The sequence below is a fragment of the Hyperolius riggenbachi genome, chromosome 11 (assembly GCF_040937935.1).
Source record: "Hyperolius riggenbachi isolate aHypRig1 chromosome 11, aHypRig1.pri, whole genome shotgun sequence".
Classification (NCBI taxonomy): domain Eukaryota; kingdom Metazoa; phylum Chordata; class Amphibia; order Anura; family Hyperoliidae; genus Hyperolius; species Hyperolius riggenbachi.
Window position 1 is genome coordinate 188,847,261 of NC_090656.1, and position 23,781 is coordinate 188,871,041.

Consider the following 23,781-nt stretch of genomic DNA (forward strand, 5'->3'; position numbering starts at 1 on the left):
TGCCCTTTGGGTACACTAAATACCTTGAAGTTTTATGCGCTTCAAAAAGTAGAGAAGGACTGGCGAGGAGGAGATTATATTAAAAAAATGTCCCGAGCCGAATCACAATGGATATTCACACTAGACAGTCTAGCGCCGAAAGGGTTAAACTTGGATATAGAATTGTTTGCATTTTAGCAAACAAGGCGGTACCTATGTGAGGAGTTGAAGGAGGAGGCATGTCCCAGTGGCTATTAAATAGCGGGGGAGTATCCAATAGAGCAAGCCCTGACGAAGGTAGGCGTGCCTACTGAAACCGGTCGGCAATTGGAAGCAGAGTGGTGACGTCACCCACAACTCCAAACACGCATATCGGAGCTCTCCCCGTGTGCTGCACGAACCTCAAGCAGCGGGTCTCCGGCCGGGACCTGTGTAACAACGATCGTGAGTCACTGGGAACGCAGCCTGACCCACTCCTCCCCAGTCTAGAAAACTGCTACAGACTTGAGTGGACGAACACTAAAGAAAGTATCCAAACTAAGCAACGGAACCGTGAGTGTGTGGGCTATCAAAAGCCTTAACCCTACCATTGGAACAACTGATCATTTTTAGAAGAAGTTGCATGTTAGCGAACTATATAATACCAAACTGATTACTCTCAGAAGAAGCTGTATGTCAGCAAGGGAAGAGACTTTAGTCATTTTCTAGGCATTTTTTAGGCATTTTTTAGTCATTTTCTAGGCATTTTTTAGTCATTTTTTCATCTTTCACCTTAACCCTACCATTGGAACAACTGATCATTTTTAGAAGAAGTTGCATGTCAGCGAACTATATAATACCAAACTGATTACTCTCAGAAGAAGCTGTATGTCAGCAAGGGAAGAGACTTCAGTCATTTTCTAGGCATTTTTTAGGCATTTTTTAGTCATTTTTTCATATTTTAGCACTGCAGTGCACAGCAAGTTCTTTGATACTGGCCAGTATTGATTAGTGCATTTATTGAATAGGTATGAATTTATGTGTGGGATTTATTGAGATTAACTTTTAAGACTACTGGTGTATTTTGAATAAATTTACATTTTATTAACTCCAAATTGCATAATTGATATGTAAAGGCGCAGGAATTTCTTTCTGAATGTGTGAGGTTTTGCCTGAATCCCACCTTTCAGATTTCTGATCCGTCCACGTCGGCTCTTCTGTTTGCCTATGTGCTCTTAAAAGACGATTTGTTCACCTGGGCATATAATCTGTTAAAAATCAATTCTTGGAATGGTAATCTGTATCAGTTGCTTGCAGAGATATTCTCTCACTGGTTTAAACTGCCTGGCTTGCCACCTGCTCTGATTGAGTGTGTAGCTGCTGATAAGTCAGCTGATCTTTCCCTTCCATGCAAAACCTTTCAGTATGACAATCAGTTCAATGTGTCTGTTGCCACTTCAGGTTTTAAACAGCAGACATGCAAAGTGGCGAAAAAGAGAAAAACTAAAAACGCAAGCATCGGAATAAAACACTCCCTATTGATGTTTGTAATGATGTTGTTCCGTCTCCGGCTTTTTTGCCCCAATCCAAAGCTTATGTGGATCCTGCTATAGGTAGGAACGCACACTACATTAAAGCAGTTAAAAAATGTGTTCTTGTTCCTGAACTCCAACCCTATGGAGATTATTTGGATACTGGCCTGTTTGAACCCCCATTTGCTTCCTGGGATGTTGGGGCCTTGCTGGAGGAATTCGATTTTGATTGGAAAGCCTTTTGCGATTTTTACATCGCAAAAAGCGAAGATGTCTTGAATGCTTGTCTCGATTCTATGTACCTTCTGATTGATTCCGATGAATGTGACAAGGATGATGTGGATCTGGTGATCTATGTATGGCAAACGATTTTGGATGAGTTGCACACACACCAACCAATTGATTCCAATAAAGAGACATCGTTGTCGGATGATTGTTCCTGCCTTTCTGGGGTAAAGCATGTGAGTCTTGACTTTGTGCAATCTGAAATGAATGAGTGTGCCGCTGTGGTTGATTCCTGTGCGAATCCTGAAGGATTCGCTCCTGACAGTGTGCAGTTTGAATCTGTGCGATCTGATGCCTGTTTCTCGGATGTTCCTGCAGATTGTGATCGGCATGAGTCTGCCGGTTTCCTCAAGGATGTGTGGGATCCTTTGTCATTTAGAAACAGATCTTTGAGATCTTCCGTCTGTGACCCTGCTATGGGGAAAAGTTCTCGACTATGCAGCGTCAAAAGTAAATTTAATATGCCTAATAAAGTTTGTCCTGTTGATGTCGCTATTTCTTCTGCAGATGAGTCTCTGTCTCACCCTGTTCACACCTGTAAGGGCCCGTTGCCTGGGGACAGTTGCTCCAGCGTTTCGGTCCTAGATGCCTTGCAGTCTGCTCCGCAGATCGCGGAGGCTTGCGCTATAGAAGCGTCAGTTTCACAACCTAAAGTGAATTTTGATTCGCAGGTTTTGCGTTCTGATTCCTCGGATTCGACATTGTTAGCCGAATCTAAGAGTGAGACAGCGCTTCGGTTTTGCGAATCTGATGCTGAACCTTCTTTGCCTTATTCAGAGACGCTTTCTCTGAATCTGCCCTGTACCATGAATAAAAACATGATCTCCACTTGCACTGACATTTGTGAGTCCCTTTCTTGTTTTGAGAAAAATGCTGATTCTGCACCCTGTACTCTGGATGAGTTAATATTGCCTTGTACAATGTCTCCTGCAGTGCCCCTAGAGGCTCGTCTAGGTATTGCTGCTATACTCACCTGTTTTTCTGCAGTTTTGGAGTTGCAAGCTAGTTTGACTGCTACGCAGAATTCGGGGTGCAGTGAGATTAAAGTTGGGGAATCAGTGTGTGTTCTAGTAGATATTCCTGTACATTCCGCTCATGATGATGAGATCCAGTCTCAGTTTATAGTGGAACCTTCCCTGGGACATTTGCCCTGTCCACAAAATAAAGTTCTAGTTTTGCCCTGTAACATGGATAGTTCAGAATCCTTCTCAGAAAACTTGAAAAATTATGTTCCTGAAGTTTTGTCTGATGTTCTGGAGGTCTCCGAGTTCCTCCCAAAGGGAGCAGAACTTGTAGGAGATGTCTCCTGCCCCCCAAGTCCTTCTGAGGTGTTGCCCACTTCAGTAGGCATTGCTGTTGTGTTGACTACCTTTGCAGCTCTGGTGGAGCTTCACTCATATGTAGTCAATGATGATATTGCAGTCACAGAAATTTCTGAATTTGAGTCCGAGTCTTCTTTTGAAAGTCCAGTGCTTGAGACCATTGCTCGTGATGATTCTCTGCCCCGTCCTGGTTTTGGTTTCCTCGTGTCGGACTCTGAGGTTGGCAGTTCCCCGACATGTCCTGAGGTTTCTCCTGTGCTGGTGTACCCCAGTGTGCTCTGTGACCCAGAAAGCCCAAGTGTGCCTCGGTTACCAGCGTACTCAGATGCTTTCTCGGTGGAGACATGCTCTGATATGGCCTGCCTGCTTGCATGCCCAGAAGTGGTCCCTGAAAGTCTTGATCTTGATGGGGGTCCTCGTAATTCTGAATCCGGAATTGTCATTGGTTCCATGGGGGTTCTTGGTAATTCTCCATGTGAGCCTGGTGATTGTTCTGCCCTCTTGGGATCTCTGTGGAGCTTCAAAAGGTTCTGGGAGATTCCGGGAGAAATTTTGCTTGGTACCCTGGATAAGATCAACGGTGGCTTTTGTGTTGTAAGGGACACTTCGAACAGGTATTGTGGCAGGTTTGGTATTTTCAGACGCTCCTTGGAAGGTGGTGGGTATTGTCTGGAGGGTGTCGATGGCTTCTTCTCTGGCTTTCACAGTCCTGATGGGTGTTATACTGAGACTGGTAGTACTGATGGGCATGTTTCGGTGGCTTCTGTTTCCGATGAGGTCGGTTTCGGGTGGACTGACTCTGGAATTGGACCTTGTCGGGCTGCCCCGACCTTCATGAGTCTTCAGTTTGAGTCTGTTGCTAATAACAGTTTTGAGGGTCGTCTGGAATTCGACCCTGGAGGGGGGGGGTACTGTGATGATTTGCTCAGCTGCCTGTGCAGGCAGCCAGCCTTTTGACCATTGTGTAGGTTTGCATGCTGCAGGACTCTGGAAAGAACAGCTTCTGTCAGTTTTGCAGCTTGTGCTTGCAGAGGAATTTGCATACGTTGTCATGCAAATTGCCTGGCCACATTCATTGGAGGCGTGTACTATAAGTACTATGTCTTTCCCACAATGCTTCGCTGTTCATAAGGATTTTGTCCTGTGTAACACTCCTGCCGGGAGTGTCAGCCATGCTCTTTGTTTGAAGTTCAGCTTAGAGTAATTCCTGAATCTGCGCTAGGCAGGTTTTCCTTAGTGCAGTTAGGATTGTATTATCTGTTTGTATGTTCTGCTGCCATTGTCCAGTCCCTATGGTGGTCGACAGGAAATGGTTCTGATCTCTGTTCTTGGAGTATAGCTGGTGCAGTGGTTGCTACCAGCTATCTCTTCTGTTCTGTCTCCTGGGATCGCGCTAGCTACTTTTCGCTAGCGCTGGGGATCCTTCTGTTCTGTCTCCTGGGATCGCGCTAGCTACTTTTCGCTAGCGCTGGGGATCCTTCTGTTCTGTCTCCTGGGATCGTGCTAGCTACTTTTTGCTAGCGCTGAGAATCCTTCTATTCTGTCTCCTGGGATCGCGCTAGCCACTTTTCGCTAGCGCTGGGGATCCTTCTGTTCTGCTACTCTGTACTTGGATCGCGCTAGCCACTTTTCGCTAGTGCTGTGGATCCTATCTCTCGCTTGTCCCTGTTTTCGTGTGTCTGTCTGCTACGCTTGCTGGAGGCTCGGTGAGGTAACCGTTAAGCAAGCGCTCGCGTCCTCTGTTTCATGTTTGTCTGTTAATGGTTAGTTAGGCGTGCTTGTCTCTATTGTGCTTATCACGTGGAGACCGTGCATAACCGCGTGCACTGTTGCGAATGAGTGCGGTGTTCGCGGTTAGCTAGCATTTGTTATTTTCCATATCTCCTCATTGTATTATTTGCTGTGCCTTTGCTAACCTCGTATTCTGTTCTGCCTTGTGTCACGTCTCGCGATCGCACCTCTCGCGATCGCGTTCCTATTTCGTATCTGCTGTTGTGTGTGCGCGGTCGCGGGGTGGCGACTGGATTGGCGCACACACATACAACCTATCCCTTTTGCTCAATCTCATTCGCAATCGCCTCTCTTGCGATTGCGTTCTGCGCCTCGTACAATTCCTGTCTGGCACTTGTGGAGGTACAGAGGATTGGTTCCTCTGCACTCCCCAGCGCCATCTGCCGACAGGAATTTCCCTCTACAGGTGTGTAGCACCTTTTGCTGGGTTCCTGCAAATTATACGCTTGTGGAGGATCTCCGCCGTGTCAGCGCACGCGTTGTGCGCTGATCACAGGGAAAGTTCCACAATCGTTACAATAACCATGTGAGAGCAAGGCCCTTTATTCCTACATTTGAAAGTATTTGTAAGAGTAATGTGTGGTCGACCGTATCGAATGCTGATGACAGATCAAGAAGGATGAGTATGAAAAATTGACCTTTGGATTTAGCTGTAAGAAGGTCATTGGCCATTTTGGTAAGGGCCGTTTCCGTGGAGTGGTTGGAGCGAAAGCCAGACTGGAACTGATCAAGTAAGGAGTTAGCTGATAAATAATGTCTTAATTCTGCATGTAAGTGGCGTTCAATTAGTTTGGATGCAAATGGGAGAGGTGAGACTGGGCGGTAGTTGGCGAGTGTGGTAGGATCTAGAGATGGTTTTTTAAGCAGTGGTGTCACAACAGCCTTTTTGAGTGGTGACGGAAAGATGCCAGTGGAGAGGGACAGGTTAAATAGCGATGTTAGTGCAGGCATGAGAGATGAGGATAGCTGCGGAATGAAATGGGAGGGGATAGGATCCAAAGAACAAGTGGTTAGATTAGCTTTGGATATTATAGAGGAGAGAGAATGTTCAGAGAGTGTAGAGAAGGCAGTTAGAGAGCAGTCAATGAGAGGTGTGAAGCATAGAAGTAAATCAACAACAGAAAGAAAATACACCTTCTGGAGTGGGCCAGTCAGAGTCCTGACCTAAGCCCGATTGAGATGTTGTGGCATGACCTCAAGAAATCGATTTACACCAGACATCCCAAGAATATTGCTGTTCTGAAACAGTTCTGTAAAGAGGAATGGTCAAGAATTGCTCCTGTCTGTTGTGCACGTCTGATCTGCAACTACAGGAAACGTTTGGTTCAAGTTATTGCTGCGAAAGAAGGTTCAAGCAGTTATTAAATCCAAGGGTTCACATTCCACCTGCACTGTGAATGTTTACATGGTGTGTTCAATAAAAACATGGACACATTTAATTATTTGTGTGGTATTAGTTTAAGCAGACTGTGATTGTCTATTGTTGTGACTTAGATTGAAGTTCAGATCACATTTTATGACCAATTTATGCACAAAGGGGCAAAATGGGGCGGAACACTACCTAACCTGGGGGTTCACCTGTCACCACCTAAACCAGGGGGGGGTCCCTGTCACTAAACATGAGGAGTCCCTGTACGCACCTAAGCTAGGTGGGGTCCCTGTCACTAAACATGAGGGGTCCCTGTCAGCACCTGAGCTAGGTGGGGTCCCTATCACTACACATGGGGGGTCCCCGTCACTACCTAAACTAGGGGGCACCTGTGTCGGAGGCGTTCACAAGCTAATCCCTACCATAGTCCTAGTCTAATGTCCCACCTTTACTAAATTCATGTAAATTTGCCTTAACCCGTGACCACACCCACATCCTGGTCCATGGCCACACCCATTTTTCGGCCCTGCGTGTGTCTTATACCACGATTAACCCCCCTCCTCACATTTTTCAGTGTGGCACGCTGCGCGCCGCATGGCTTGCCCCACCCTTTTTTGCCCTCCCCAAAAAAATTTCTGCGGACGCCCATAGTTTACATTCTTTTTCTAGCAACAGTAAGGCTCCTAACCCCTGGACCTACGGATATACCTGGATGTAATATATAAGGCATAATTTGGGGGCTACAGTAAGGGGTGGCAAATTAAATCAGTGTCAACGGCATGTAAGTTTGGCACTCATACTTTTCAATTATACCTATTCAGCCCCACTCAATCACTTGTGAACACCCCACTTTTTGTGGGATTACACAGATTTTCTGAGATACTGGTAATGCGAGTTATTCATTCTGTTACATCCTTAAAGGACCATTGTTGCAAAAATCTTAAAATGTAAAATATATGTAAACATATACAATTAAAAAGTATGTTTCTGCCTGAGTAAAATGAGCCATAAATTACTTTTCTCCTGTGTTGCTGTCACTTACAGTAGGTAGTAGAAATCTGACAGGTTTTGGACTAGCCCATCTCCTCATGAGGGGTTCACAGGGATTTCTTTATTTTCAAAATGCACTTAGGCCTGGTGCACACCAAAAAAACGCTAGCAGATCCGCAAAATGCTAGCAGATTTTGAAACGCTTTTTCTTATTTTTCTGTAGCGTTTCTCCTAGCATTTTGCGGTTTTGTAAAGCGTTTTTGGTGTAGTAGATTTCATGTATTGTTAAAGTAAAGCTGTTACTGAACAGCTACTGTAACAAAAACACCTGCAAAACCGCTCTGAAGTGCCGTTTTTCAGAGCGGTTTGCGTTTTTCCTATACTTAACATTGGAGGCAGAAACGCCTCCACAATCCAAAATCTGCAGGAGCCCGGGAGTATGCGTTTCTGCAAAACACCTCCCGCTCTGGTGTGCACCAGCCCATTGAAATACATTACCCAAGCTTTTCCACATCCACAAGTAGATCGCAAAACACTGCCGACCCGCTCTGGTGTGCACTAGGCCATAGTGAATGGCAGTTGCTCCGTCCAACTGCCAAAAAAGTGTACAGTGAGCAGGGAGGCTGGCCAGCATCTTTGTATAAATCTTTTTCAGGGAGTGCATTTATAAAGAATAAAGGCCATGCTGAGAATCCCGTATGGAGAGATGGACTAGCCCAAAACCTGTCGGGAATGTCAGATTTCTACTACTTACTGTAAGTGACCGCAACATAGGAAAGTAATTTATGGCTCATTTTACTCTGGAAGAAACATACTTCTTATTTGTATGTGTTTTAAATTTTAAGATTTTCGCGACAGTTCCTCTTTAAGTATTTTTCTCTGTACATTTTATTGTGTTGTAGCCTAAAGTCCTGATATAGAGCCAGGTAGCATTCATGCATTTCACCTCCAGAAACATCCTGTGGTAAGGAGAACTCATCCAGCACTATTCATTTGATGTGTATGAATCTCTATATCGCTTCCAGAGCCCTCTGGCTGGTCTTGTTCATATAAACCTGTTTCACCTCCTATAAAGCAAGACTGTCAAAAATGTTACATGAGTAAGAGTCGCAAAGATCAAATAAATTCTACATGCCTCTCCATTTCAAACATTCCTTCAGCGTTGGGGAAATATTGTACCTCTTATATGTCCACTCTTGTGGGTGGTAGTAATTAAAGATCATGTATCAAACAGTCTGTTGTGTGCGAATATTAGTTCTGTCTGTAATAGCATTCTTCTAAATCGTCCAGGCTTTGGTGGGAAAGTCAAAATTTCATACAATGACTGACTATGTAAAATGGGAACCGTTTTTAGCCAGTATGAATATCATGGGAGAGGGGGTTGGTCAATGAAGAGCTCTTTCTGAGGATAATGCTAGGACATTTAAAGGGAGTGTTAAGTGAAAAATTAAAAAATCAGATCAGCAGTTTAACTTAGCTAGGGCTTCTTCTAGCTCCCTATAGGACTCCTGGTCCCTTGTTGTCATTCTGCGCTCCTCTATTCAGCCGCTGTACCCCTCGGAAAGCTGGCAGACTCAGCCCATTGCCGGACACTGCACATGCACGCAGTATGCGCACAGGTACCACAGTATAGGTAGCCAGGCATAGGTGACTTCAGTATAGGTAGCCAAGCATAGGTGCCCCCAGTAGTGATGATCGCAGGATGAAATCCGAATAGATTTTATTCGGATTTCATCTAGCACCTGTGCAGGTGGGCGAGGGGGAGTTAAACTTACCCAGCAGGCGTTTTCTTTAATCCGTCCCACGGCGCTTCCCACGATCAGTTCTAAGCCGCGGTCACGTGATTACATGCACTTCCTCCTTTCGGGTTGAAGGAACAAGTGTTTGTAGTCACATGACACGCTTGGAACGCATCGTGGGAGGCGCCGTGGGACGGATTAAAGAAGATGCCTGCTGTGTAAGTTTAACCCCTACTCGCCCACCCGCACAAGTCCTTTAATTACCATCCGGTGATCATCACTAGCCCCCAGTATAGTTAGCCAGGCATATGTGTCCCCAGTATAGGTAGCCATGTATAGGCTGCCCCTGGAAACTTACATGCTCCCGACCCAGCACTGACACCTCTCACCACGCTCTCCTCCCATCACCGGCTTTGTAACCTACCATCATGGTTACTTCTAGCAGCACCTCTGACATCATAAGAGGCACCCATCTGGAGTAACCATGGTGACAGAAGGAGAACCCGGCAACAGGAGGAGAAAGCGGTGAGAGGAGTCGGCGATGGGTCAGGGGCATATGAGTTACACAGCGAGGGGGGCGCATGGAGCACAGAACATGCAGGAAAGTGAGGCCACCCTCTAAAGTGAGGCCCAAAGCAGGAGTGTGCCTTGCTTGTATGCTGGTGGCGCCCCTGAGTCTTACAAGCACCAAGCGGAGAGAGTGAACCTCCGCTGAATGTAATTTTGCCTCTTAAAGGATACACAAGCAAAATAAAAGAAAAACATATTTACTTACCTAGGGCTTCCTCCCGCACCTAGAAGCCTATGTGTTCCTCGCCGCACCTCCACTCTCTGTCAATGTCCTGGGGTCTCCTCTGTAGCTGCTTTTGCGCAATGCTCGTGGTCACGCTTCCGTTCCATGGGAGCGTGAGCAGCTTGGCCGTGCACTTACGCAGAAGCCACGGAGGAAACCCCGAGATGGGACCATAGAAGCTACAGAAGGAACCCCGGGACACTGCCAGAGAGGTGAGGGACACATAGTCTTCTAGGGGCTGGAGGAAGTCCCAGGTAAGTAGATTTTCTTTTATTTAGTTCATGTTTCGTTTAAAACAGAAGGTATTTGCGACAACTGTGGTTTCCCATGATGCACCACTCCTGAATATGCAAATCATCTCTTTATGCATATGAAAGCAAGGCTGCACATCCAGAACTGCTGGTGTATAGTGAAACCTATAGCTTGTAAATTTTACAGAGCCACGCCATTCCAACATAAACAGAGCCTGATTCTGATGTTTTGGTCTTAATCAGTACATGGCATGAATTGATATGGCTTTGTGGTATAGGTCTCTTTTAGCCCTGTATACCTTTCTAGTGGTTCAGGGTCACCATGAGCTATCTGGGTAATCCATAGTACTAATAAAAGCCTTATACTATGGTTCTTTTACCATATCAATCAACAGAACTAATCATCTTTTCACCATCTCTGTCCATCTCTCTGCCTGATATAACAAACAATGTTAACACCCCTACAACTTCAGTTCCCAAAGCACGGTGCTTAGGGGTAATATTTGATTATTCTCTCTCATTTATTCCTCACATTCACTCCCTAACCAGCTCCTGCCATCACCAACTCAAAAACATATCTTACATCCGATCTTTTCTCACTTAGGACACTACTAAAATGTTAGTACATGCTCTTATTATATCTTGCTTGGACTATTAATATATTGCTTGGTGGACTTATAGACTGGCACCACTTCAATCTGTACTGAACTCGGCTGCTCGTCTTATTCATCTCTTTCCTCGCTCTTTCTCTGCTGCTCCTCTCTGTCAAGCTCTGCATTGGCTACCAATTACCAAGAGGATCCATTTTAAACTCTTCTTAACCCCAAACCACAAAGCTCTCCACAATCTCTCTCCCCCGTACATTTCCTCACTTGTTTCCAGATACCAACCCAACCACATTCTCAGATCTGCACATGAGCTTCTTTTGTTCTCCTCTAGAATCACTTTGTCGCTTTCACGTATTTAGGACTTCTCATGTACCTCACCCCTACTCTGGAATGCCCCTCCACAGCAAATCCGTCATTCTCCAACCTTTGAAATCTTTAAATGCTCCCTCAAAACTCACTTTTTCTGACAAGCATATGCTCTAACTTAGGCCATTCCCCCTTCGACCTCTCGTCAAGTTTTACTCCTTACTAGATAACCTAAACACACACTGCCTGTATGTATACTGCATATTTCCCTACCTCTTGTTTCCCCCATTACTTTAGATTGTAAGCTCGTAAGGGCAGGGCTCTCTCACCCTTTTGTGTCTTGGATTTTGTTATTCATTTCATAGCTTGTACTCCATACATTTTATTCATCATGTTACATCTGCCATTGTAATCACCAGTTCTGTATTTTGTACCAGTGTCCATATTTGATGTATATCATTGTCTGTATAATTATGTACCCCTAGTTTGTTTTCCTACTTCGTACAGCACCACGGAATATGTTGGTGGTTTATAAATCAATAATAATATCAATTGGCACTGCCGATTAGCATACGATAGCATAAGGGCCAGTTCACAATGCAGATATCAAAAACTGATCTGTGTAAAAACTGACCCGTCAAATGGATCAGTTTTTATTGGGTATCAGTTTTTCATCCTTGACTTTCTGTTCCAATAGCGACTGGTCAATGTGACACATCTCACGATCCAGAGAAATTGGGGCCTCCCCAAACTTGCGTTCCGTTCAGCGTAAGCAGATCTGTTTGAACGGAGTAATGTGAATGGATCCCACATAGGATCCTTTTGCATCCATTAGGATCCAGTTCGTTTTGTTCTGTTTTTTATGCTTAAAGGGACCCTAAACTCTGAATAAAAATTAAATTTGGACTTACTTGGGGCTTCCTCTAGCCCCCCGTAGCCCGCAAGTTCCCCGGTGTCCTTCTGGGCCCTTCCTGGAACTGGCTCCGAAAGTCACCGGTGCTCCTCCCCCACCACCACGCACGCTGCGTGTCATCATGCCGGCCGGTGTAAGTCCTGCATATGCGCGGTTCAGTCTGAGAGAACTGCGCATGCGTAGGACTCTTACGCCAGCCAGTGTGATGATGCACAGCGTGCATGGTGGGGGCGCGCACGGATGACTTCAGATGAAGATGCCAGATTACCAGAGCAGGCACTAGGAACAGAACCACGGAAGGGATTAGAAGGACGCCGGGGGACCTTGCGGGCTACGGGGGGCTGGAGGAAGCCCCAGGTAAAACTCATTATATTTTTATTCAGAGCTCAGGGTCCTTTAACCGGTTCGAACAATAATATGCTAGGTGTTATTGATGCACTAATTAAAAGCTATGATTATTTTAGTTTTGGTCTATATTGAATTTTGCAACAATTTGGATTTCCCGGACAATATTTAAACCTGTAAAGACCCAGGCTGTATATAGACAGTATATGTATATATATATATATATATATATATATATATATATATATATATATATATATATATATATATATATATATATATATATATATATATATATATATATTATTTTTAAACACACCCCTTAACAATTCATGACAATTATGATTAAGTGGGTTATGTGAGTTTGGGTCAGTGAGGTATATCTGGGGAGGCCAATGCTGCCTTGCCTACCTTGTGTGCATGTGTCCACGGCTAGAAACCATACAATAGTTATGAAATCACGCGTGTTGTCTGGAATAATATAGCATGCTAGCTGAAGCACACACACTGAAATGCATAGATGTGAATGAGCCCAGTGACAACATGGGCTGCCATTTCTGATTTTTGTACTGTGTTTAAAGTGACAGCAACGGAAATAGTGTGAAGATGGCCTTATTGTGGGGAGGTAGTAACCATTTTACATTCCCTTTAAATATATTATGGAACTATTATGGAATTATATGAATTGAGATAAATGGGTGTTTTATTTTATTGCAGCAGTTTATAATGTACATATACATACACGTATAAGACGCATTTTTTCTCCCCAAAAATGAGGAGAAAATCCCCTACGTCTTATATGGCAAATGCAGGGAATAGCCAACTTACGGACGCCCACCAATATGAACCACCGACCCATCAAGACATTGGGGACTCCCTGCACTGTCCTCCCGTGTATCTGTCTCCCCCCCCCCCCCCAGTGTCTTCTGCTCCCGCCTCCTTGTGTATAATTAGCAGTGTCAGGAGCGTGTCTCACCTAATCCATGGCTCCCTCGTCAATCGCAGACGCACTGCTCCCCTAGCGCCGGCTTCTGCTGATGATGTGAGCAGCAGAAGACGGCACTAGAGGTGCAGCGCTGGAGATGAGAGGTATGCGATCCGCGAGGGAGCCATGAATTAGGTGGGACACACTCCCAACACTGCTAATAATACACGGGGAACAGGAAAAAATGGGGGGGGGGGGAGCGGAGACACTGGGGGAGCTACGGGGACAGAAGGTGACACTTGGGGACAGAAGTGAACTCACTGGGGACAGAGGGGGGCACGTGGCGGACACAATAATTGGGGGAGAACATCTACAAGATGCTTCTGGAATATGGACACGCCAGGTTTTGTATATATTTTTTCCCCCCTGGTATGGTATGGTTTCCCCTAGTTTTTCACCTGGTAAACCTAGGTGCATTGTATATTCTGGAGCTTCTTATACGGCAGAAAGTACGGTGTGTGTGTGTGTGTATATATATATATATATATATAGTTATCTAACAGTTATACTGTATATACATATATATACATTTATTTTTTTTGAGAGATGAAAGATGAGCTGCGAGAGTTAATTATTGGTAAGGGTTAATTCCTGTATTTGCTTTTTCATTGTTTATACTGAATGGCAGCAACCACAGTCATCCTTGGGGGAGGCGGCACCTAACAATTGGTTTAGGTGGGCGGAAAATGTAATTTGACCTTGAATGTCAACATATTATTCCTGGTGACAGAGTACTGAGGTACAAAGAATCTTTAATAAATAATTGCACCTCTAGGTGGTGCTATAACTGTATTCTGTTCTGATCCACCATAGTCGCTGTTCTATTACAAAACATTTTAGGGGTTGTTTTTTAACGCAGAATATCCTGTACAGACAGACATCACACGTTATACTGATGCTTGTAATTTATGTTACAGAGACTCTAAGGGCCCTTTTCCACTAGAGCGATTGTGATTGCTGAATCGCAAAATCGCAAATCGCTAGTGATTTTTAAATCGCTAGAGTTGTTACTTTATCATAGAAATCACCAGAAGTATTTTCCACTACAGTGATTAGATTTGGAAATCGCTAATCGCAAATCGCAATCGCTTGCTGGAGCGATTTTTACAATGATAATGCAATGCAAATGAAAATCACAAATCGCAATCGCATAACAGAATTAATGAAAAATTGCAATCGCTGGCGTTTGTGATTTGTGATTGCGATTGCTAGTGGAAAAGGGCCCTAAAGAATATTTCCACTTCAAAAATCCATGTGTCCAAAAGCAAAATGTTTGTACATAAAAATGATGTGAACTAGAATGAATAACCTTTGTTGTTATACACATGACACAGCAGTGGCTAAAGTATATTTTTTTTTGTGCAATGCCCTTTATTCTGAAACAGTTATGGGCACTGTCATATGCACCTATAATAGACACGATTAGCAGCTAATGCAAGTAATTTAAGCACCTTCAGCATCCCAGGCGGTTACCGGGTTCAACCGCTGTGCAAACTGTGACTATTTGTAGATGCAGTATGCACAGAAGGCGGCCCTGGCACCTACTATCTTCTTGGTCATCTCTGGCAACCAAATTACATTTCATAGCCACCAAGGCCGGTTTAAGCAACAATGGGGCCCCAGGGCAAAATAACCCCCCCCCCCCCCCCCCCCAACAGATACCCGGGAACAAAAATCGGCATTAAGGGACCTTTTTTGCAGCTGGTATAGTCAGGGTGTGAAGCTCCAATCGGTCGGAGCTCCACATTTTGGCTACCCCAGCCTGCATGGGGGACAAGGGGTTAAAACGTTTCAGGAGGGGGGACCCCACGTAATTTTTTTTTTTAAATTCCCGCACTCTAAACATAAAAAAATTTTTTGGGGGGAAAATAGGAAAAAATGCCAGGGATCTTCCTACAGCCATATTGCGGCTGTATAGCGATCCCTGGCCAAAGCGCTGCGGATGCGTATAGACCCCCTGGAAACCCCGTCAGGAAATTCATTGCTCTTTCTTTTGATACATGTAAAATTACACTACCGTTAGGTTTGCTAAGTGACATTTATTGCATTTAAAAGTATACTTTTTTCCATCGAAACTTTAAAATCGATTTTCTCAAAAACTATAAGGTCTTTTTGAAAAATTGTTTTTTCCTCTTATTCCTAATGATCTCCTTAACATATTCTGCAAATTTAGGGATTCTAGCATTTAAGGTGGATTTGCTATTACCCATTAAAGTTGGCGGGTTTTTAAATGTGTATTTTTTTTCCTTTGAAACTTTAAAATCAGTTTTCTCAAAAACTATAAGGTCGATTTGAATTTTTTTTTTCCTCTTGTAGCTACTGGGGGCCCCTACAAGCTCTGGGGCCCTGGGGCAATTGCCCTCTTTGCCTCTATGGTAGCGCCGGCCCTGATAGCCACTGTTTGCAGCTATTATTATAGGTGCCTATGGTGACGCCCATTTTATCAGATGGCAGGCATCAGTGAATAGGGGGTTTAGGGTTAGATATTGCTGGGAAGGGGGTTTGGTTAGGCATTGCCAGAGGGAGGACTTAAATTTAGGCATTGCAAGGTGTGTGTGTGTATGGTGGGGGGGTGGTTGTACCTGGGTTTAGGCATTGGCAGCGGATTTGTTGGGTTTAGGCTTCGGAGGGGGTGGTTAAGGTTAGGCATCAGAGGTAACGTTATTAGGTTTAGGCATGGGAGGGGAATGGTTAGGTTTAGACATCAGCAGGGCTCTGTGTGAGAATAAGGTTAAGTTAGGCCAGTGATGGCAAACCTTTTTGAGACCAAGTGCCCAAACTGGAACCCAAAATCCACTTATTTATGCTGTGCCAACACAGCAATTTATACTGAATATGGAGGTTAGACACCACTAGACACACTTCATTTGCAGCTATTACCCCGACGTATGAAATGCAGCAATCTCAACCCATATATGAAAGACAGCAATCACAACCACATATTACTGTAAATGCAACATTTACCCCCACAAATAAAATGCATCTTTTACCTCCATATATGAAATGCAGCCATCATTCCCACAAATGAAGTTCATCCATTTCCCCACTCTGGCAGCCAGCTCCTCCAGCGGTGACCTCGGTGCTGTGCATTCCACTATTGCACAGCACCTCTCTGGTTCAAAGATACAGCGCTGGCAGCAGACGGTGCGCATGCCCACAGAGAGGACCTGGAGCACCATATCTGCCAAACATGCTATAGGTTCACCACTGCTGGGTTAGGCTGTAGTAGAATATCTGTAATCGGAAAAACCCACTGATCCCTAGTTGAATATTGGTCATCTACTGATATTCTATTTGCGACTATTGCTAGCACCAACATTCTCGCAGCGCCCATTTAAAATGTAAATCTTTCTTCTACCTCACCCACAATCTTTTGTGACAATGCCCACATGGTACATGCCCTGGTTTTTTCCACCATTTGCCTTGGCACATACTTTCTCTCTGTAACTATGCTTATTTTTGCCCTTGGGATGGTTGTGGGGAGACTTTTTTCTTCTCTCCTAAGAGCTATTTAGCCTAGAGAGCAAACACTATGATCTTTCTGTGCAAACTGTAGAAAAAGAAGAAACTGTGAAAAACTTACTTTGACCACATAAAAGATCAATCTGTATCAGTGAATGCAAGAAAGGTTCCATTATAGTTTTCATGTAGTGACACTGTTGTCCCTTCTCTCAGAAAAGGCAGCAAAAGTATGACCTGACCTAGGCAGGTTTTGCATGCTGTTATGAGTGCTGAACAGTGGCATATCTTCAGAGAACAGCGCCTATGGCAAGTAAAAGGGTTAATGGTCCCAAACACTCTTTACTGCCTCCCCCAATCTTCGTAGATTCATCTCTCTTCTCCTCCTGGCAAGAAGAACTAGAAACCAGCACACTTAAGTGACAAGTCAATAGTGCTCTTTTCCAGAGTAACCCTCAGCTCTAGCATAAACATCTCCTTCCTTGATAAAAAAAAAATAAAAAATAAAGCAGTAAAAATCTCCTTCAGACACCTAGTGCTCACACAAACCAACAAGGTGCCAACACATATGATTGAAACACTTTGGGCTTGATTCACAAACGAGTGCTAACTCTTAGCACGGGCTTTTTCGCGCGAATTTTCGCATTGCGCGTGATCACAAATTTTCGTGCAAAACTATAAAGTTTTTGCGCTAAATCGATATAGTTTTTGCGCAAAAAAAATTGAGTTTGCGCGTGAAACCGTTATCGTTTCGCGTGAAAATTCGCGATCGCGCGCAATGTGAAAATTTGTGCGAAAACGGCCGTGCTAAGAGTTAGCACTTTTTTGTGAATCAAGCCCTGTTAGTGACAAATCCAAACAGAAGGCCCCCCGACCTCCCCCCCCCCCCCCTTCCCCACACACACACTCTAAACCCGCAGCTGAACTCAGGCCCCCTCTTTGTGTCTCCTATCTGATCACGCACCTCCATTACTGTACACCCATCCTATGGATCTGAGTGAACTTGACTTGCCTGAACTCCATGCTCTCATCCAGTGTCTGACTAAGCATTACCTTGTACTCACACTGTGCTGCATGATCTGGTTTGCATGTATTCCTGTATTGTCTTATCGTTGTATGTCACCCCTAAATATTCTCTGTAACCTTAACTAATGTACACCACTGCATAATGTGTTGGTGTTTTTATAAATAAATAAAACATCATAAAACCAAAAAACAACACATCGAGGGTCCTGTGCAACAGGGCCTCAGAATAAATCCAATCAGCTTGAGGCCAGAAACCCACTAGGAGCGATTTGTAATCGGTAGCGATTTGAAAAAGCTCTTGCAAATGCAATGCTATGGGGGATTTTTATAAAATCACATCGCTCTAGTGGGATCACACCCATAGCATTACATTAGCAAGAGTTTTCAAATCGCTCAGAAAATCGCTCCTAGTGGGTTTCTGGCCTGAGGCACTACATATGCCAGAATACCAATAGGTAAAAACTTTTTGTGATGCTGCTTTCGAGTTCTGACCGGTTTCGGCTCTATGCCGTCATCAGGGGTAGCTAGAGAATGAGCTAAATGGGGGTATAAATAGGGCATATTACTTAAAGTGGATCTGAGGTGAACTTTTACTCATTGCATAATTGTGTTCCTTTCCTATTGTTTATAGGGCATTCCTCAAGCCAAATACTTTTTTGTTTTTGTTTTAATACTCTAATTCCCTATAAACTAAAAAATCCACGCCCACAAGTTTTCAGAGAGCCTTGGCAGTAGCAAGGGCTCATGGGAGCTCAGTCTGGGCAGGAGGAGGGGGAGGTATTACTAGCCAGAGATTTCAGAGGCAAAGGGGAGGAGGATAGGGGATTAGGCTGAGTGCTGAAGATACAGATAAGCCTGCCTCTGTGTAATGTTTGCAAACAACATGGCTGCTGTCATTGTATCACAGCAATAAATAATCATATTCTATTAAAACTGTTTGCAGCTAGATTTGCTGTGTAAACCGTCTAAACTTTAGATAAGATATATAGACAAGTTACTTGTTATAGTTAGTTTTTCATCTCGGATCCGCTTTAATGTGAAAATAGTGTAGTTTCACAAGAGGTCATAAAAAGTAATGCTCCTGCCATAGGAATGCACTAGTGATTGCTGATTGGCTGAACTGAGTCAATCGTTCTGTTCATTACAACATTAGCATACAATATACACTAGGAAAAAAAGCATGAAAAGATCAAAAACATTTTGAAAAAAAAAAAAAAAAAAAAAAAATATAGTAGAACAAACTACATCATCTTTATGTCATCTTTACCCCGTATATAAACCTTATATATAATATATATAGTACTGTATGTAACCCCATCCTCCCAGTGATGTTTTTCCAATGCCAGTGATGATGAAGCCTCCAACGGAACTCATAGGAGTCCTAGGTCACATGTTTCCTCAATGGATCCTGGAGATTAGTTACCTGTGATAAATTTAAAAGATTTAAAAAATTAGGAAAGGGAAAGATTCTACAATGGACATGGCCATAAATAATTTAAACAAATAAATAATTTAAATTGGCCTTCCTTGTACTTAAAAAAACTTTCCAGGAAGACCAGTAGGTAGAGATCTAAGCCAATATCACATTTTTTTGTTGTGAAATGTAATATTATACTCAATAAAACATGAACATCTTTAAAAAATAATAATAATTGTAGTGCTAAACATACGTAAGTATATAAAAAAAAAGAGGAAATAAAACTATACATATCCTCTTAATGATATGCTGCCCATATTCTTTTCCCAAAAATTGTATTCAACAGAGAAAGTAATAAACTCACATCAAAAATATACAATAGGGACCAAAAACATTACATTCATTTCTTCCCAACATGGGACAAACAGAGGCGTAGCTAAGGATGGGCAAGGGGGAACATCTGTCCCCGGGCGCAGCATCTGGGAGGCACTGGATCGGACCACTAAAATTATAGAGCTGTGGTAATGTTGTATTTCTGCAGAAATCCAATTTCCATTTTCTGATTACCGAGTTCTGATCGGAAATGCCTTCTTCCGATCGGATTTGCGGACATTTCTATTCTGCAAAATCTGAATGAGCATCCCTACTTTTTCAACAGTATCCAAGTTAATAGAAATTTTAGAAATGGTATACTGTCCGTTTTCTAACACCTACAGAATAGTAGCAAAAAAAACCAAAACAAAACACGATATGATATTCCTCACTTGAGGTACTTAGGAATAAAAAAAAGAAAATGGTTGCTTATGTGAAGTGCACCATGGGAATGTTAAATAACGTTCATGAATTTAATGTTGACTAATTGTCTCTAAGTGACTGTTCTCCCCAGGAGCGCTACTGGATGGAGTAGAGGCAGCTGTCGGCTGGAGCTGTGATCTCTCCCTTATGTTTACAAAGGGAGTTCAAAATCTTCTTGATTTGAGAAGGAAGGTACACAAAGGAAGCTGCACAGTGCTCATAAATTGTCTGATGTTTGCTCAAGCAAATTAACTAGTTTACTACCAAGTGGGCCTTGTAAAACAATGTGTTGTTTCATATTTTTTTTATGTTTTTAACGCCTTTGCAGAGTACGATTTTTGAAAGTTATTTTGATCTGCAGGTTTTCTTGAGTCAGTCACAGACATATTGATTTACCAAATGACTTGATCACTTTGATCGAATCCCAGCACTCTTCATTTACAAACCTTTCTTAGTGTGAGGTTTATTTTGTTGACTGGATAGTGTACTGGAAACCGCCTCAGACACAGAAGACCAGGCTCCAAATCTTTTCTGTTCCTGTTAAGTAGGCCAGTACCTATTCAATAAGGAGGCCTTGGGCAAGACTCCCTAACACTGCAGGGTGTCCTCTTGAGCACACCCCTAGTGGCTACAGCACTTTAAGTCTGATGGGAGAAAAGCGCAATAAAATGTTGGTATTATTATAACCAAACTTTATTCCCATCCTTTAAATTTATATATTTCTTATTTTAATATGTTAATATGAAGGAAAATGAAACAGGACAGAAAGGACTAGTGTGGTTTGAGTTATGAAACATATTTTTATTATGCAATCTTTATGGTATGGGTGACTAGGGGTGTGCCAGGGGTGTGATTAGGGGTGTGGCATGGGTGTGACTTATGTGTCCCTCTTTATTATCTCAAAAAGTTGGGAGGTATGCTTATGTTTGTGAAAGTTATCAACTTTTAGAAGTAGTCAATAGAAGACATAGGAGACAATTTGTTTAAAGAGAATCTGTATTGTTAAAATCGCACAAAAGTAAACATACCAGTGCGTTAGGGGACATCTCCTATTACCCTCTGTCACAATTTCGCCGCTCCCCGCCGCATTAAAAGTGATTAAAAACAGTTTTAAAAAGTTTGTTTATAAACAAACAAAATGGCCACCAAAACAGGAAGTAGGTTGATGTACAGTATGTCCACACATAGAAAATACATCCATACACAAGCAGGCTGTATACACCCTTCCTTTTGAATCTCAAGAGATCATTTGTGTGTTTCTTTCCCCAATGCACTGAAGTTTCAGGCTGCTCTTTTCTTCCTGCAAACAGCTTTGCCCTTGTCTGTAATTCCTCAGTATGTGAAAGCCCAGCCAGCTCAGAGGAAGATTTATCCAGCTTGTAAAAGATAAGAGAGAAGAGAGAAGCTGCCCTAATCTAAATAATACACAGGCAGTGTGCATAGAGGGGCCTGGAGGGGGGAGTTCATAGCAGAACCACAACACTGAAGAACTTGGCAGCCTTCCAGACACAAGCTGACAAGTCTGACAGGGGAAAGATACATTGATTTATTACAGAGACTGTTATAGTAGAAAGTGCTGCAGTAAGCCAGAACACATTAGAATAGCTTTTGGAACTTGTAGGATGATAAAAAACAGGATGCAATTTTTGTTACGGAGTCTCTTTAACACAATCCAGTTCAGTGTTGCTGAATCAAACAGGCTGTCCACTGCACTCCAGCCTTTGTAAATCAGGTCATATGCATGCAGCCAACAGGCATGCACTGCTTCTTCTTCAGACTGGGAATCGGGGTGGATTTTCAGGCAGCTGCATGCTGTCTGTCACGTCTCTGGTCTATGGTTGAGCTCCATCTCATATGGAACCTGTCACTGCTCTCTATGTGCTAAGCACCCATCATGCTTTGCAGTGTAATAGCAGCAAGCCTGACATCACTGTAGTAAATTCAGCAGTTGTTAATGATTGGAGTCAGAGGTCTTCAAGTTTGGAGCAAGTTTCAGCTAAAACAGAGACAGAGGAGAGTGCTCCATCCCGATACTGCTAGACCTTTCTGCAGCCTTTGACACAGTTGACCATGACATCTTGATAAGCAGGCTACAGGAATACTGCGGCATTGATGGCATAGTTCTTCAGTGGTTCCAATCCTTCTTGAGTGGCAGAACCCAAAAAGTGTCTACGGGGCCCTTCCTGTCCACCTCTGTACCACTTAAGTATGGGGTGTCCTAAGACTCAATCCTCTCTCCCCTGCTTTTCACAATTTACATGTTACCGCTTGGAAAACTAATCCGAAAACATGGCTTGACATACCACTGCTATGCAGACGACACCCAACTATATCTTTCCTTCAAGCCTGGTGTAACAGACCCAACGCCAACTAAAAACGCCTGCTTAAGCGAACTACAGCAATGGATGAGTGACAACTGGCTGAAACCAAATGCAGACAGAATTGAAATCCTTCTGATCGGAGGGCAGCGCATGACAACAAAACAACTTAACTTGCAGTCTTCACCACTGGGAATATGAGACTCAGATCTACACAGCTCTGATCATGTGCGTAGCCTGGGAGTTATAAGTGATGGGCATTTAAACTTCAGAACTCACATCTGCTGTGGTGAAATTATCCTATTTTCACCTGAAGAACATCGCAAAAATCTAGCACTTCATCCCCCCAGAAGATCTACCAACCTTAGTCCATGCCTTCATTACATTCTGACTGGACTACTGCAATGCTCTCTATTCTGGCCTTCCAAAAAAGGACTTGTACCGCCTAGAGCTGATACAGAATACTGCTGGCAGACTGCTAACCAACCATCCCTGTCACTGCCCTATAACGCCAGTCCTGCACTCCCTTCACTGGCTACCTATAAAATGGAGGGTCCTATTCAAGATCGGCGTACTGACATTTAAATCACTAAATAATCTGGGCCCTGGATACATGAAATAAATGCCACAGCAGCGTAGCAATCCCCACATTCTCAGATCCAAAGGTTCTAATGATCTATACCCAGAGTCTACTTGGAAACTTTTGGTCCCAGAGCCTTCTGTCATGCTGCTCCTACGTTTTGGAACTCCTTACCTCAGCAGATCAGGACAGCTCCATCCCTGGCCATGTTTAAATCCAGACTGAAACCCCACCTGTTCAGTTTGGCATTTGCAAAAATATAACGTTTGCTGTGTGAATACTTCATCCTACTACCAACTAACTACTGACTCTGAGAGAGCCTAATTGCTTTGAGTCCTATGGGAGAAAAACGCTATTGAAATGTTATTGTATTTTATATATTGTATTAAAAACATTGGGAGAACCATAAAACAATCAAACCTGTGAGGAAAAAAGGGTAAAGTTACATACTTTCCTAAGTAGTGGGAAGCCTCTGAATTGTCCACTCCAGAGGCTTCCTTGAGCCTTTCAAGGACATCGTTGCTGCCCAGGATCTTCTTCTTTTTTTTTTTTTTTTTTTTTTTTGTGTTCAATAATTTTTATTGGTTTCAGGTAATGAAAAACAGTAATACAACAGAACAGAAGGTACATTTTCATAATAACAAAAGAAGTCAAAACGACTTTAAAATTGCAACTTAGTTACATACAGATGTATAAAACATATCAGTAAACATTAAATAGAATAAGATAGATTGATAAGATGACAGCATTTTTAGGCCTACAAACAGCTTTGATATTATAATGTAACCATAAATCACCAATTTAGGTAGGAAAGGTCTTTATATAAATTAATACTAGAAAACAAAACTCGAGACAACATCTACCCATTAGCTGGACCAATTATGGTTGGGTAGAGTTATTCTCTACTGAATGGTTCAAGGAGCTTGTGAGATCCAATCTCCAGCGAGATTGGAACTAGATTCCGAACTGGAATGGGCTAAACTGACAGGGTCAGAGGAA

At 43.2% G+C, this 23,781-nt stretch overlaps 1 long non-coding RNA gene across 1 annotated transcript; it reads left to right on the forward strand.

Annotated features, from left to right (window-relative positions):
• The first annotated feature begins 7,851 nt into the window (after positions 1-7,851).
• Positions 7,852-8,480, forward strand: LOC137538603 (uncharacterized). Its single transcript, XR_011024847.1, has 2 exons — positions 7,852-8,002; positions 8,150-8,480. It is a non-coding gene; the product is annotated as an uncharacterized lncRNA (long non-coding RNA).
• The last annotated feature ends 15,301 nt before the right edge of the window (positions 8,481-23,781 follow it).